This window comes from Eublepharis macularius, chromosome 1 (genome assembly GCF_028583425.1).
Source record: "Eublepharis macularius isolate TG4126 chromosome 1, MPM_Emac_v1.0, whole genome shotgun sequence".
Lineage (NCBI taxonomy): Eukaryota > Metazoa > Chordata > Lepidosauria > Squamata > Eublepharidae > Eublepharis > Eublepharis macularius.
Genome location: NC_072790.1, coordinates 123,099,324 through 123,114,220, shown reverse-complemented (window position 1 = coordinate 123,114,220; position 14,897 = coordinate 123,099,324). Strand labels below are relative to the sequence as shown.

Genomic DNA, 14,897 nt, shown 5'->3' with positions numbered 1-14,897 from the left:
TATCTATTTAAATACCAAGTAATAAAACAAATTAAATGTTGTTGCTTGTAGTGCTGCTGGTAAATTTGACCATGAAATATCGTTTCATGGTAAATGTGCTTTGTGGCTGTAGTCTTAACTTTAGAGACATTCTGCAGTGCAGTATAGTAATAAATTCCCTCCAATCTTAACTAATCATAGTTTCGTTTAAGGGCACAGCATGCAGATTTGAACAAAAATATTTCTTGAACGTTGCCAGAGTAAAAACAGGAAATTGTAGAACATGTTTACACTTTAGATACATAGTACCTGTGTATTAAACAGAGAGCAACACTTCTTACATATGCCCATTTCAGGTGGCTCCTAATCCTTCAGTCATGGAACTGGTAAGAGAGAATAGGATTTTACTTAAGCCTTACTTTTTGAAACATTAGGAATTCTCTTGGTTTGGCTACCTGCCCAGAATCATAGGCCTCAGCCAGAGATAAGGGGCCAGTTTGGTGTAGTGGTTAGGAGTGGCAGGAATCTAATCTGGAGAACGGGGTTTGATTCCCTCCTCTTCTGCTTGAAGCCAGCTGGGTGACCTTGGGTCAGTCACAGCTCTTCGGAGCTCTCTCAGCCCCACCCACTTCACAGGGTGATTCTTGTGAGGATAATAATATCACACTTTGTAACCCATTCTGAGTGGGTGTTAAGTTGTCCTGAAGGGCAGTATATAAATTGAATGTTGTTGTTGTTGTTGTTGTTGTTGTTATTAAAAAATCACCAGTCTTCCCCCCCACCCTGCTCCTGGTTTCATTAAAGTTGGATCTGCAGGGATTCCTTCCTGGCCTATTTCCATCAGTGCTTATTTTCAGCTTTCTTCTCACATTCCAAATCGCTCTCACAGCCATAGAGGAGCACCAGGCTACAGGAAATCCTCTATGGCTGCGAAGCGTGGGAGCGCTCTTGGGGTGGTGCGATGACATTACTACATTGTTGCCTGACTGCAAAAGGAATTCTGGGACTGGTAACTCTTGATATGATAGGTCCAGGATGTGCAGTTCAACATGTTGTTTGAGATTTGTGCTCTGACACTGCTTCTGTTTGACTTCAGTGAATCTCATGGTATCTGGATAGGGTTGCCAGCTCCAAGTTGGGAAATTTCTGGAGATCTGGGGGTTGAAACCTGGAGAAAGCGGGGTTTGGGGAGGGAAAGGACCTTGGCATGGCATAGTTTCATAGAATCCACCCCCCAAAATCGCCATTTTCTCCAGGTGAACTGATCTCTGTGGCTTGGAGACCAGTTGTAATTCCGGGAGATCTCCAGCCACTACCTGGAGGCTGGCAACCCTATATCTGGGTAGCAGATAATATAGATACAAGGAAATAAGCTTCTACAAATGTTCTCAAATGTGCTCTACAGTTTATCCTTATTTTTTTTTCTCATGGCAATGGCAATTGCAGCTTGGGCTCAGTAAAGTGAAACCCCCCCTCCACCCCGCTTGTTGGGGCCTATCTATAAGACCCCCTGATTTATCCCTATTGCATGTAGTTAAAAGATCTCTGCTGTTTGACAAGCAGCAACTTTCTTAATTAGGGAGTGCTCGACAACTCCTTAATTGTGTGTTCACAGTATACACAATTTTTTTTGTGGCCCATCTTTGTCTTATGTGGAATTGTTTTTGTGTGGAATTTGGTTATGGAATTTCCTCCTTGTTGTTTGTTTCTTCACTCTTGAAGTCATCTACTTAGTCCCTGGACTATCTGCCTCTCTTGAAGTCATTATGATGAAATGTTTTGAAGTCTTACTAGTAGGGTTGCCAGGTCCCCTTACCCTCCTGTCGGAAGTTGGGGACAGTGCTTAGCTTCCTGATGCTTCGGGATGTTTCTCAAAGCGGCCCCACACCAGCACGATGACATCACTTCTGGGAAGTGATTTCATTACACGAGGCAGGGGAACATGCATGCTCTGCTGCAGGCCAGTTTGGGCCCCAAATCAGCCCAGTGTGAAGCGTGGGAGCACTCTTGGGGTGGTGCAATAACATCAGTAATGTTGTTGTGCCAGCCCCCAGGGGTGTGCCAGGGAAGCCTGTTCCCCATCTTTCCCCTCACCAGCCACGTAAGTGGTGGGGGTCAAAAGGTGGGAGAGGGGGATCACCTGCCTCCACGGGGGAATGAGATCCCTACTTAGTAGGGCTTAGCAGATGACAGTGTTCTGGCTATTGTGACTGATATGACCGTGCCGTCATATGTGGAATTTTGTACCTTGGGCTAAACAGTTGAGGCATTTTTTTTAAAAAGACCTTAGAATTTGAATTTCCAGGTTCACGTGTAGGATTACCAGGTTCTAGGTGATGGCTGGAGATCTCCCGGAATTACACCTGATCTCCAGGCCATAGAGATCAGTTCCCCTAGAGAAAATGGCTGCCAGGTTGTCCAGAAAGCTTCTATGACAGAGTGGGAATTTGGACCTGAGTCTCCCAGATCATAGTCTAACCACTATAGCACACATAGTAAATGATGTAGTACTAGCACGACACCTCCACCCGTGGCAGTTCAACATTTATAATATTCATTGAAAAATGTAAATCCAGACCATCATTGATGAGTGTTTTATACTTGCATAGCTCAGTGGCTAAACAGAACAAGCTATGAATCAGGTAGTCTCTGGTTTGAGGCTTGTGTCTAGTGACTGCCATGATCCCACTGACTGGCCTAGGCAACTTAAGTCTCATTCAACCCCTTTGTCTGTTATAGGAATAACAATAATAATAATTGCAATTATGAGAAGCATGCCTTCTAAAATGTATTTATTTATTAAATATAAGACGGTATTCTCAGAGCTTGAGCAAATCCTGTACCTTTTGTTTTTGTATTTTTATCTTTACCATCACTACTTGACATGGTACAATCCTGCTCTGTCTAATGTCTATGCTTTGGATATATGTTGTACTTGTTTCCTTTCATCTGTACGTAATCAAGTTCTTAGAAAAATTACATAATAAAATGATAAAATGTAAGGGTCTGTAGCCAGAACATATGGTTCCTTGCATACCCAAATGCCTATGTAGACCACTGTTTACATTGCTAGTTAGTAACACATTTGTCTGCTTGTTTTCATTCCAGATAGCAAACACTGATGGGAGCAACAGGCCCATTAGATTTTGATTCTGCATTCCTATAAAAACACATCTGCATTCTGTAGGACTATGGAAATGCTCTGTTTAATCCATTTCACCATGTCTGTTTATTTCTCAGAATTTAATACTGTGGAGGAAATCGTAGCAAAAGGACCTCTTATAATAGTCCCTGCTGAAATTCAGGGTAACTTCTTCTGTTGATCTCAAAAGGTCAAGAAGAAGAGTGAAAGGGGGGGGGAATGTGTCTTGTGGGCTAGGTGGTCAAGACGTTGGAATAGAAATATTTTAATAAATAAATTAAGGAAAGAGAATGAAATACATCTGTGGGTCAGATAAAAACTGTAGACCACACTCTTGTGGTTGACATGTCTCAAGTTTTGTACTCCAATTCTATGATGGTATCCTAAAGTAAAATAAAATATAAAAAGAAAAATGAAGCGAAATGTGGTTAAAATAAATCTTATGAGAGACAGTTTTATACAAATTCTTCGCAAAATGTTTAGAACTTAAATTTGCTCATGATGATTTTTAGGAAAGCCACTCATGAGAAGTGGGTGCTATGTAGAAAACTGCAACTCTGCCAGAAACCTCTATTTAAAAGTTCATGGCACATGTCTAATACTGTGCACAGCGGCCAGGACTCACTGGCACAGTTCACACACAATAACAAATAATGGCTTGTCATTATGGGAAAGAGCCTGGAAGTTTCTCAGGCTCATACAGCCATTCCTACCTCTCCGCCGCCCCTCTCAAACTCAGAATTTAAACTTCTTGTTATGTCACAGACTATGGTTTTGTCTCTTCCCTATAAACCGGGATTCTAAACCGCAGTTTAATCCTGGTTTAGAAGGAAAGCGGTTTCTGGGGGGGGGGGGAGTATTTTGTGGTTCAAACACAACAATCAGCGATGGTTGACCAAAAAAGTGGAAATGGTTCATTTCTTAGCAGTGAAAGGAATAGAAACAGAGGTAGTGTGCAAGGAATAGAAATAGAGGTAGCATGAAAGGTGAAGGATCCTTCAAGTTTTTTTCCTATAATACCACTTCTGGTTTGTTATATGCTGGATTGGACTGGGCACCTGAGTGCTTTCTCATTTACACTGGGTGGTATAGAGATACAGAAACAGGAGGTATAGCATGTGGGATACTGTGCTAAGTGTGAAAATCTGATACAAGCTCCTTTGCTAATAGAAGCTGTTGGCCTATTTCCAAATTGTGTCCTGCTGGTTTATGTAATCACAGGTACCTGAAATGATTACCCTAAATATGTAATTCTTATCAAAATCTTATAGGAACTCAAAGGTGTGCTTCTTACACACTTCTTAAATTTTTATTTTTATTTACCTTATTTATGGCCTACCTTTCTCATGGAGACTGAAGATCAATTCCATAGTATAAGTCAATATGAGCATTTACTGGGACATTCAGTAAACAATACAATAAAGTAAGTTAGTGTTTGCTAATCATCTCAGGAAACTTTCAGTTCACAATGTATTTGCAGTGAATTTTAAACTCTCATCTGGGCCTGCATGTCCTAAGGAAAGATTTCAGCAGAGTCTGCATGGGTCAATTTCACTGATTCAGTTCCCATACTGCAGCATTATTTCCCCTGACTGTCTGTATCAGATTTGCTGCCATGAGTAGTCCAGCCACTGTGCAGCTTTCCCCGGCTTTCCTGGGAGCGCTTATAGCCTGACTTTAAAAAAAAATCACTTTGCAGTAGACTGTTTCCCTGTGCATACATCGACCAGAGCCAGGGCCTTTTCGGTCTTAGCTCCAACCTGGTGGAACTCTCTGTCTGATGAGACCAGGGCCTGGCAAGACTTGCTGTCCTTTTGCCGGGCCTGTAAGACAGAGCTGTTCCACCAGGCGTACGGTTGATACTGGGCAGAGCCCCCCACTGGTTGAATAGAGGGGATCGTCCCTCCCTATCAGGAAATAGCTACCACCCGACCCTTTGTGATATTCTTTTAGGGGCAGGTGGATGATGGATTATATGAATTGTTTCTGTGCTGCTGCTTTTTGTACTCTGTATTTTAGATTTTAAGTTATATATTGTCTATTGGTTTAGCTGAAATGTTAACGTTTTTTATAATGTATATGATGTAATACGCCCTGAGCCTGCTGATGTGGGGAGGGCAGAATATAAATCAAATATAAATAAATAAATACTCTTTATTCCATTTTTGGTGTTCCACCCTCTTCACTTCTTTCCTGCCCCCCTGCTAGTCCACTGTATTGTGATTCACTACTCTCGTCTAGCCAGCCACTTCCCTCCTCTCTTTTCCATTCTTCCCCACTCTCTTCTTTCATCTTTTAATTTTTTTTTTAAGTTCAATACAGCATTGATGAATTGCTAGTTTGAAAGCATGGAGAGGCAAGTTCCCTTTGCTGCCAGACAATACAACTAAAAGTACTGGCCTTTGTCCATTTTACCTCTTAGCTAAGTAGAGGAGGCTGGTCAATTTCACCCCATTTCCATTCATGCCTATTGCAAATAGAAAGTTTTTTTAAAAAATTCTCATTGTCCATGGTCTGTCCCCCCCCCCACCTCCCAGAGGTGTGAATGGCCACATACAAGCTGATCCCATTCCTCAGGGATAGTGAGGAGTTATGTTCCTGGTGCAGAAGGGGCTTCTGCAAATAGCTCTACCTTCATTTCCCTAAATCAAGACAGTATTCATTCCCCTCCCCACCTTCCTTACCTCACTTTCAACTCGCAGCCCCTGATGACCTTCGGTTGTGTAAATAATCATATGAGGTACCTTAAGGGCTTTTTTGAATATGCAAGCAAACTTTATGAAGGTTGAAAGCTTGATATATTTAAAATATTTCTTGTTTTATATGATTGTGTAAATCATTACTCAGTTCTTTGTATTTCAAACTGTATACAAAGATATTTCTAAACCCTTTTCCCCTGCTTGCCTTCATGATTACCATTTGGCAACATGCATAAAAGTCCCTGATAGTGCAAATTTAGTAGCAGCTAACCTTTAAAATTGGCTGAATTTTTCCAGATGAAATGGATGCAAATGAACAGTGTGTTGTCTTCCACTTCCCCACACCTCTTTCCTAAAACAGATTGGAATCCAGATTATGTTCTTGAAAGTTAAGGAGTCGCTTATTTATTCAACATGAACTGTAATTCTTCATCCCAAGACACTGAGGTTGCACTTCTGTGCAAATGTACCAAACTAGGATTTGCAATGTAAATCTCTTGGAGAATTTTTCTTACAAAAAGAAACCATTGTATACGAAATGAAAGACATGCTAATTAGATGTACAGTGTGCAAGTTATATGAGATTCTTTCCTGGCAAGTTGCCTATATCCTAGGCAGAAGGTACTCAAATGCATATATAAGCCATGTGTATATACTACTAGTGATGATCAACAAGCAGTAATGTAATCCTGTTTACAGAAGTTAATGTGCATTATGAAGAAGAAAACTTAAAGAAATGTTTTCCCCCACAGATGCTAAAATCTCAGTACACATTCAAAGTATACACGTTTGGAGTATGAAAGTGTCATGAAAAATTGTAACAGCTATCCTGAAAATACCTTTTGAGGTTTGTGAGTTTGAAGACACTGCAGATGTAAATTCACAACATGCTGCAGCAGTTTCCTAAAAGGCAATTAATGTAATGCAACAATGTAATTTCCCGCCCAAAAAAGCCATTTCAAGAACTAATATCAGCAAGATAAGTATACAAAATGAGGGAACTTGGCTTTTCATCAGCATATGTGTCACTTGGCAATGGCTAAATAGTATTTTATAAAATTGTTAATCAAACCAGTTTCTTATCATTACAGGCCTAAGCCTGTGGCTTATATTGTATCTTGAAATATGCACTTAGATATTGCCATGTTAAATGGTTTGGGGAAATTTTGCATCTTTTTTTTAATAGTGTTTTATATTATGTCCCACTCCCATCTTATCCCTAAGATGGGCAGCTTTCCATTTTTTAAAATTTTCTTTACATTTTTTAAGTGAACAGGGAGACAGAAGAAGGAACAAAAGTCACCCCAGCTTCCTCTGAAATGTTTTACAAACAACTCCAAAAGAGCCCCATGTCCTTTGGCAGCCATTCACAGACCAGCTAGCAACTGTTTGCTCAGTTACTGATGAGAGAAGCACAGACTCCAGTATCTCCTGGTCATTCCTTTGGCTGTGGTAGCAAGGGATGCCATTCCCCCCCCCCCGGGATGGGGGATCTCTTGCTCCCCCCTTCCCCCCCATGCCCACTTACTTGGGCGGGGAGGGGGGTGCCCCCTGGGGTGCCCCCCTGGGTGGCACTGCATGCCCCTGCACCCACAGCAGCCCAAATCGCACCCCGCAGTGGGCCTGGGTCGAATCCACATTCACCCATTACCCGCATGTTTATCGGATATCTTCCGTTTGCCTCCAATCCGTGATTTTTTCCTCTTCGTTCACATCCCTGCTTCCAATCCGCCTTTCTCGTGCGTCCCTCCGGTCACACGGCCGCTCGAAAACTGCTTTTTTGGGCGGGACCTTTTTCCCCGCCCATTTTTTAAAAAATTTTTTGAGCTCACTTTTCCGTTATTTCGATCTTGTGTTATAAAGAAACATCATTGAAGATAATGATGCCTCTCTTTCCCCCACTGACAGCACTGATGGCTCTTCCGTTTCTTTTTTGGAAATTTTGAAGCATGCGGGAAGCTTTCGTGGGCATTTCCTATGCAGGACAGTTCAGTGCTTGAATTTTACTGAAGTTTCACAAAGCCAAGCTTTGGGCGGGTTCAGGCCGGTCAGTCACTTTGGATGAAGAGGCTGGTTTGAAAGGTGGTTTGAAAGGTGCAGTTTGAAAGGCTGGTTTGAAAGGTGCGGGTTGCATGTCTGTGCGAGTGGAGCGTGCCGAGACACCACCCAGCCGTCCGCTCTCCCTTCCCCCCTCTCCAAGACTGGAGCGGCAGCGCCTGCGGGGTCAAGCCGGCTTGGTGGCCAGAGGGCCGTTTACCCCAAGGGGGGAAGGCTGCGCCCCCTCCCCTCCCGCGGACCGCCGCGCTGATGGGCGACCTCGCAGGGGCAGGCGCCCCGCGAGCTGGGCCTCTGCGTGGCGAGCACCTGAGCCGGAGCGCCCACAGTGGAGAGGGCGCCTCGCAGCGCAGCGCATCCTCGCCCCCCGGCAGCGCAGCACTGGCTCACTGCAGAGAGAGGCTTGGAGGGACGCGGCTGTCTCCTCGGCCGGCATCCCCGGCCTGCCGCCGCCCGCTTCTCTCGGCAGCAGTTTTTAAAATCCCTGTTCGTCTTCAGCCCCCCTCCGCGGATGTGCCAGCCCACGGGCCAAGCCACCTTTGCTGTCCCGGCAGCCCCCGCAAGCCCCACCGTTCGGCTCAGCCGGGGATGCCTTGGCCAGTCCCTTCTCCGCTCTGAGCCGGGAGCCTCCAGCTGCGCCCGGGCTTCGACTTGGTCTGCCGGGCACCTTCTTGACCCCGGCGGGAGAGGAGGCGAGTGATGAGCCCGCCGGCTTCCCAGCGCCTCCAGCCCCGCCGCTGGGGCGGCCCTCGGCAGCGACTGTTTTCTTTATTTTGAATGATTGATTCACTGTAATTTCAATATTACAGTAATATAAAATAAAAAAATAAAAAACAGTTAAAAAGGAAGTTTTGCGAGTCCGTTCTGAGGATGGATTCACCCCAAAATGATTTTTCAAACTACCAGATTTGATTCAGAAACAGCATAATCAATAAATCCAATGCTATGAAGTCAAAAACAGTCTTTTGCAGACTACGGAGCACTTGCAAGTTGAATCAGCCAATAGGAACTTTCGGAACAGCCGGAGAGACAGGAAGGGGGGTGGTTTTTAAAAAAATCACGTAAGTTGCGCATTGGCCCGTTCACGGCCACCGTGAAACTCCCGTTGAAAAACTGTGACCACATATTCGGGAGAAATGCAAATGAAATGCGTCTGTTTAATGAGGTAATGTGACCGGCACTCGGGATTGCGGGGAGAATGCGGGGAAAACGCGGAAAAAAAGAAGTAATGTGGATTTGGCCCTAGTTTGGGCTGAATCATGCCCCACTGCGGGCCATTTAGCCCCTCGGCGAGCATGGGGAGTGCCCTTTGATCCACTTGATGATGTCACTTCCCAGAAGTGATGTCCTCACACACGCTGGGAACTCATGCGCACGCGCAACCCAAGGAACCTAGCAAGGTATGTGCTAGGCTCCCAATCTCCTCCCGGGGACTCAAGGGACCTGGCAACCTGAGTAGTAGTTGAGATTAGATTGTCCTTTCCTTGTAGATGGAAAGATACAGATGGTGCTTGTGAATTAGCATCCTGTATATCAGAGGTCCTCAACCTTTTTGAGACTCTGGACATATTTGGAATCCTGACACAGCATGGTGGGCGCAAGTACAAAATGACTGCCAGGACAGGTGAAGTCTACCACAAAAAGTTCAGGAGTGAAGTCATCCATAACTTGAATAGTAACTCTTCAATATTTCAGGCTGAAGCTCTTTAGTGGGATGCCTTTTAAAAATAATTTCCTTGCATACATACAGCTTATGTTCAGTCATGCTGTGAGTATCCTTGTGCTGTGATGGCAGCTGCCACTGAACAGTCTGTCAATCAGATCTCCAGTGGTCAATCAGAAGCCCTGCCTACTTTCTAAAAACACTTTGTGGGCTCCAGGAAAGGTGTCAGTGGGCACCATGGCTGTACATCCTATGTGGTCCGTTGTCTTGCAGTTAGGGCTGCTTCTTACATTGGCCCTGTACAGATGCTCTGTGTTTTCCTTTTCCTCTTTTTTCTTGGAAATGTGAATCAGTTTGTGACTTTTAATTTAAACAATAGTATGTCCACATATAACTTAAACTATATTTGCACCTGCCCTCCAAACTAGAATTACAAAGCAAACTGACAACAAAAATTATTTAGGTATGTATTTGGTGCATATTTTAGACTGCTTTTGCCACCCAAAGCTCCTCAGTGTCTGCAGTCTTGGAGTGGAAATACAAAGCACAGTTTTCCAGTTTGGATGATATGTCAAACTATGATTTATGTTCATTTGGAAGTTGTTTCATGGCTACCAGCAAACAAAGGAAGGAGGGTGAATGTGCAAACATTGTTCACATAATGCTGAACCATGGTTTGGTCTTAAACAACAGCTTCTTTAAAGGGCTTTTTGGGGAGAGCATTGCTCGGGTACAGAAACTGAAGTGCAAAATGCATACCATAAGTACAACATACAGTCCATAAGTTTGTGTGTGTGTAAAACCTCATCTTTTAAAAGGTAAAATATACATCAATAAGGAAGTTTATAGCCTTATTTTAAAAGGAATGGGAAGTGTGTCTAATTGTGTGCATCCTTTACAATGGACCCATTATGTGTAAATTTTGTATTCAATTATGTGTACCCAAGTATAAAATGTAATTTAAGAAGTGTAATGTGCAAAAGATGGGAAGATGTTGCTTTACCTACTGAAATATTTCCTTAAATTTTGTTTTCTGAAATAGGAGCAGAAGATTCTAAAAGAGCCATTTTAACTGGATTAATGAACCAAATAGTCTTGGTTGTTGGGGGTTTTCCGGGCTGTCTTGCCGTGGTCTTGGCATTGTAGTTCCTGACGTTTCGCCAGCAGCTGTGGCTGGCATCTTCAGAGGTGTAGCATCAAATAGTCTTGCTTTGGACCATTATTCACTTGCATCTCTGACCATCAGTATAAAGGTAAGAATCTAAAAGAGTGAGCATATATTTTTTTTCAAGTACTTTAAGAATATTTGAGCAGGTCTCTGGAAAATTGGCATAAAATATTTTAAATAAAATACTATTGAGCGGCATCAGTTTTATATTGTGATGTTGATTGATGATTCAATCTGAGCAGCAATTGTTACCATTGCTGAACATATTCTGAAAACAATCTGATTTGGCTCCATTGTAAGACTTCACAGAAGGTGTTGGTGGAGGAGATCTCTCTTTCTTTATTTGTTGGCTCATTTGACCAAAGGTCTCAAGCTTAGAACTTATAACACACATATCCACAATTTAAAACAGCCTACAGTAGTACATACGTACAGAACCACTACAACAAAATCACCACAAATCATTATTGGTGTTGGTGGAACAGATCTGTCCCTGCCTTCCCCTTCCTCCAGCAGCCTGCTGTTAGTTACAAAACTTTTCTCAGAAGGTTGGGAAAAACTCACAAGCAAAATGTGATACAGCATGGGAGGAAAGGAAGGCTGCTTTGATGAAAGGGAATCAAGTAAAGTTTCCTATCTCCCTTCAGCTCATGGCTTGCTTCAGTGGAAGAAGGGAAAAGATGTTACTCAATTCCTTCTCCTTGCTGTAGCCCCCCCCCCCCCGTCATATGGTGCATTTTGCTTGGGAGGCTCTCTGGATCGTCAGATGTGACAAATGGCAGGCTGTTTGAGGACAAGGAAGGTATTCCCACCAGAGGAAGTTTTTATTAAGAAATGGAAATTGGCATATTGTAACACCTACTTGGTCCTCCAGATTCTCAGATTCTGTTTTCTTAAACATAACTCCCTAACTCCTTTTGTTGCAGAGCTACAGGGGGTTAAGTTATACATCCTCAAAAAAGGGGCTGGAGACTTATCCCTGGAAATTCAGAAATCCTAGTAGATTGGTATAACATATGACAATTGCTGATTTTAAAACAACAACCTTCCAGTGGGGAAGAAAATGGCTGCTGTGGGGGATTGGGCAGGGAAAATATCCTACTACATAATTCTGTAAGCATATTCCTGACGACTCAATGGGATTCCACAGCACAGATGTGTTAGTGCACTCCTAGCTGGATAAGAGGGAAGTTGCTCCATCGGCCAATGGGGCTGGAACAAGTCACTGCTGGGCGCAGGATCCCATTAGGAAACTGGCGCTGCCCCCACGCTCCCTGTCCACGTGACCAGATCCAGCCCCATTGGGGTCGTGATCCCAGCGGGGGGCGAGGGGCGCAGTGGCAGGGAAGCCTCGCTCGCCTGCTCTCCCCGCCAAGCTGTGATCCGGGTGGCTACAGGACGGAGGAGCTGGAGCCACCCCCCTTGCGCGCGTCCCGCCTGCAGTGGTCACTGCCAGGCGCAGGAGCCCATCAGGATGCCTGGTGCCATCCCTCACATCACGGCACTGGGGAGGGGGCAATACCGTTGAGCCTCCCTGCCATCCTTCCCCCATCCCAGATCAGGGCGCTAGAGAGGGGGCAATGCCAATCCAGGCCACCCTGCCCTTCTTGCCCCCCCACCCCAGATGGGGGTTTTGTGGAGGGGGCAATGCCCAACCGGGCTGCTTTGCCCTCCCCCCCTCCAGATAGGGACTCTGTGGAGAGGGCAATAGCCAGCCAGGCCACCTTGACTTCCTCCCCGCCCCCGATCAGGGAGCTGGGGAGGGGACAATGTCCAGCCCTGCCTCCCTGCCCTCTGTGGAGGGGGCAATGCCCAACCAGGCTGCTTTGCCCTCCTCCCCACATCCAGATAGGGGCTCTGGGGAGGGGGCAATGCCCAGCCAGGCCATCCTGCCCTCCTTCCCCCACTCCAGATCAGGATGCTGGGGAGGGGGCAATGCCCAGCTGGGCCGCTTTGGCCTCCTACCCACCCTCAGATAGGCGCTCTGGGGAGAGGGCAATGGCCAGCTGGGCCACCTTGCCCTCCTTCCCCCAACCCAGACTGGGGCTCTGGGGAGGGGGTAATACCCAGCCCCACTGCCCTGCCCTCCTTCCTCCACCCCAGATTAGGGCGCTGGGGAGGGGGAAATGCCCAGCCCGGCCTCCCTGCCCTTTCTAGAGCCCGTTGTATTTTTTGCTACAATGGGCTTTATTGCTAGTGGAGAAATAAGTAAAGTAACCTGCCATGTGGAAACCCCATTGCTACTGTGCTGTATTTGCAGCTATCCCCAGGTAGAAGCCTCCAGAGAGAAGAGCAGACAGACTTTGCTGTGATTTTGTTGTAGTTTTATTAATGACTATTTAGTGATCTTAATAGATGCTTATTCTGATAACCACTAGCTTCAGAGATGGCTTTGAGACAGGGGACAAAATATTTCAACAAAAAAAGCCAAGGAATATGCTGCTTGTCTTCTATAGCTTCACATTTTGAGGAAATGTTACATTTTCTATTTCCTCTATGGCTTAAAGCAGCCCAAGGGGATTTTTGATTGGGAAAACAGCATGGAGAGGATAATTTAACCCCTCCCTTTCCTATGCTGTGACCCAAATCCTATATTAGGGCACCCCATACATGGAGACTCCCTGTACATGGAGCATTTTCAGAAGTGAAACCAAAGACATCTAGTCTGGCAAGCATCATTTTTGGATGCTGTTAGTGCAGTGGGTCTTTATACTGCTGAAAAGTTTTAATTTTTGTCTATCATAGCGGTAGCAGCACAAAGTCAAAAAGGCCCCAATAAGGCTTGGCTGTAGGGGGTAGCATCATGCAGATTGTTCTACCAGCAATTGCTTGCTTTTATGCCTAGCAGCATAGGTAAATACAAACTATACCCTCTTGTTGCCTCTGCTAAAATGCATGGCATTATTATCCAAGGTTTGAAGAAGATCCTGTTACATTCTTCCCTGCACCAAGTGCTGAAACCCTGGAATCCTCCAAGATATGAGATGTGGATGCAGACCTCCCTAGATGTATATTTATAGAGATTGGCTTGGATCCAGTGGAGTGTTTCTGTAGGCAGAACAATTTCTGCCCAAGGAATGTAACTTACTCGCCTCCCCGCTCATACTGTAACTCAAAATGCCCTCCAATGTTGCTCCTGAGGGACAGGAACATGATTTCAGGGGGGATTTTGAACTGCAGCAGAAGGCGTGTGTGAAAAGGTCATATTCCATGGGCAGAAATGATTCCCTCTACAAAAATGCTCTGTTGGATCCAAGCCATTGTTTCCATTGTATAGCCTGGTGACTGAGGTTCACATTTTTTCCTTCCCAGTAATGGTGTAAATTGTGCCAGAAGTGGTATGTGCAAGACAAGGTAGAGTCTACGATGTACCTATCCTGACAATGTTAGTAGAATATGATTCACTTGGTTCAGCAAAGCAAAGGAATCCTTTCCTCTATTTGGAAAAACTTTGGAAGACTCATAAATGAGGCACTGGAGAAGAGACTGTGCAGATCATCTTATTTATTTATTTATTAAAACATCAGTAGTCCAGCTTCCCTTTTGGCTCAGCATTGCTACAATCAACTTTTTAGTTAATTTACATAAGTGTGAAATGAAAAAGCCTCTTATGGGAATAGCTTTTGAATTATTTGAAAAGTATTAAGTAAAGCTAGAATGTATTTATTTTATTATGTGCTTTCAGATTTCCAGAAACACATTCAACATCTGTTGCTGTGATTTTAACTCTCTGTTGTGGTTTAGGAAAGCCTGGTTCTGTGTTCACATAAATTCATATCTCCCTCTAGTTCAGAAAAGTAGCAAAGGAAATAAGTTCCCTCACAGAACAGGACCTATATAAATGTCAAAATATTGGTTACAGAGTTTGAGGTCTTACCTTACAAGACCTCAGAGAATAAACATTTTTGTAGACTTCAAGCTGAACCAGGAATAGACGTCTTTCTTTCCTGAACAGGAACATCTGTTTGGAGAAGTTCTCTGTAAAGCTCCAAAGCTTGCTGTCACCACTCAAAGTTGGTCTAATATAATATAATGCAGTGTGTCATCTCTCATCTAACTAGGCCTCAGAGCTTAGCCAAACATTTTTTGTTCAGGAGGAAAGCGGCAGCAACTGAGCATGCTGAGGGGAAGAATAGAGAGCATGGAGAGGAAGCCAAATAACATCCTATCCAGGCATAACATCCTGCCCTT

The 14,897-nt window shown here is 44.4% G+C and overlaps 1 protein-coding gene and 1 long non-coding RNA gene across 4 annotated transcripts in view; both read left to right on the top strand.

The window, feature by feature from the left end:
• The window catches only part of LOC129340251 (uncharacterized), a 149,858-nt gene extending 139,222 nt beyond the window's left edge, over nt 1-10,636 (top strand). For both annotated transcript variants that reach the window (XR_008598006.1, XR_008598007.1), the window contains exon 3: nt 10,581-10,636. This is a non-coding gene — a long non-coding RNA (uncharacterized LOC129340251). The remainder of the gene's footprint in view (nt 1-10,580) is intronic.
• A 100-nt stretch (nt 10,637-10,736) lies between these two features.
• The window catches only part of HIVEP2 (HIVEP zinc finger 2), a 60,737-nt gene continuing 56,576 nt past the window's right edge, over nt 10,737-14,897 (top strand). Inside the window, exon 1 of one of the 2 annotated variants that reach the window (XM_054976456.1) lies at nt 10,737-10,791. The gene's annotated coding sequence lies outside the window, so the exon portion shown is untranslated. The remainder of the gene's footprint in view (nt 10,792-14,897) is intronic. The other variant, XM_054976464.1, reaches the window with a different exon arrangement.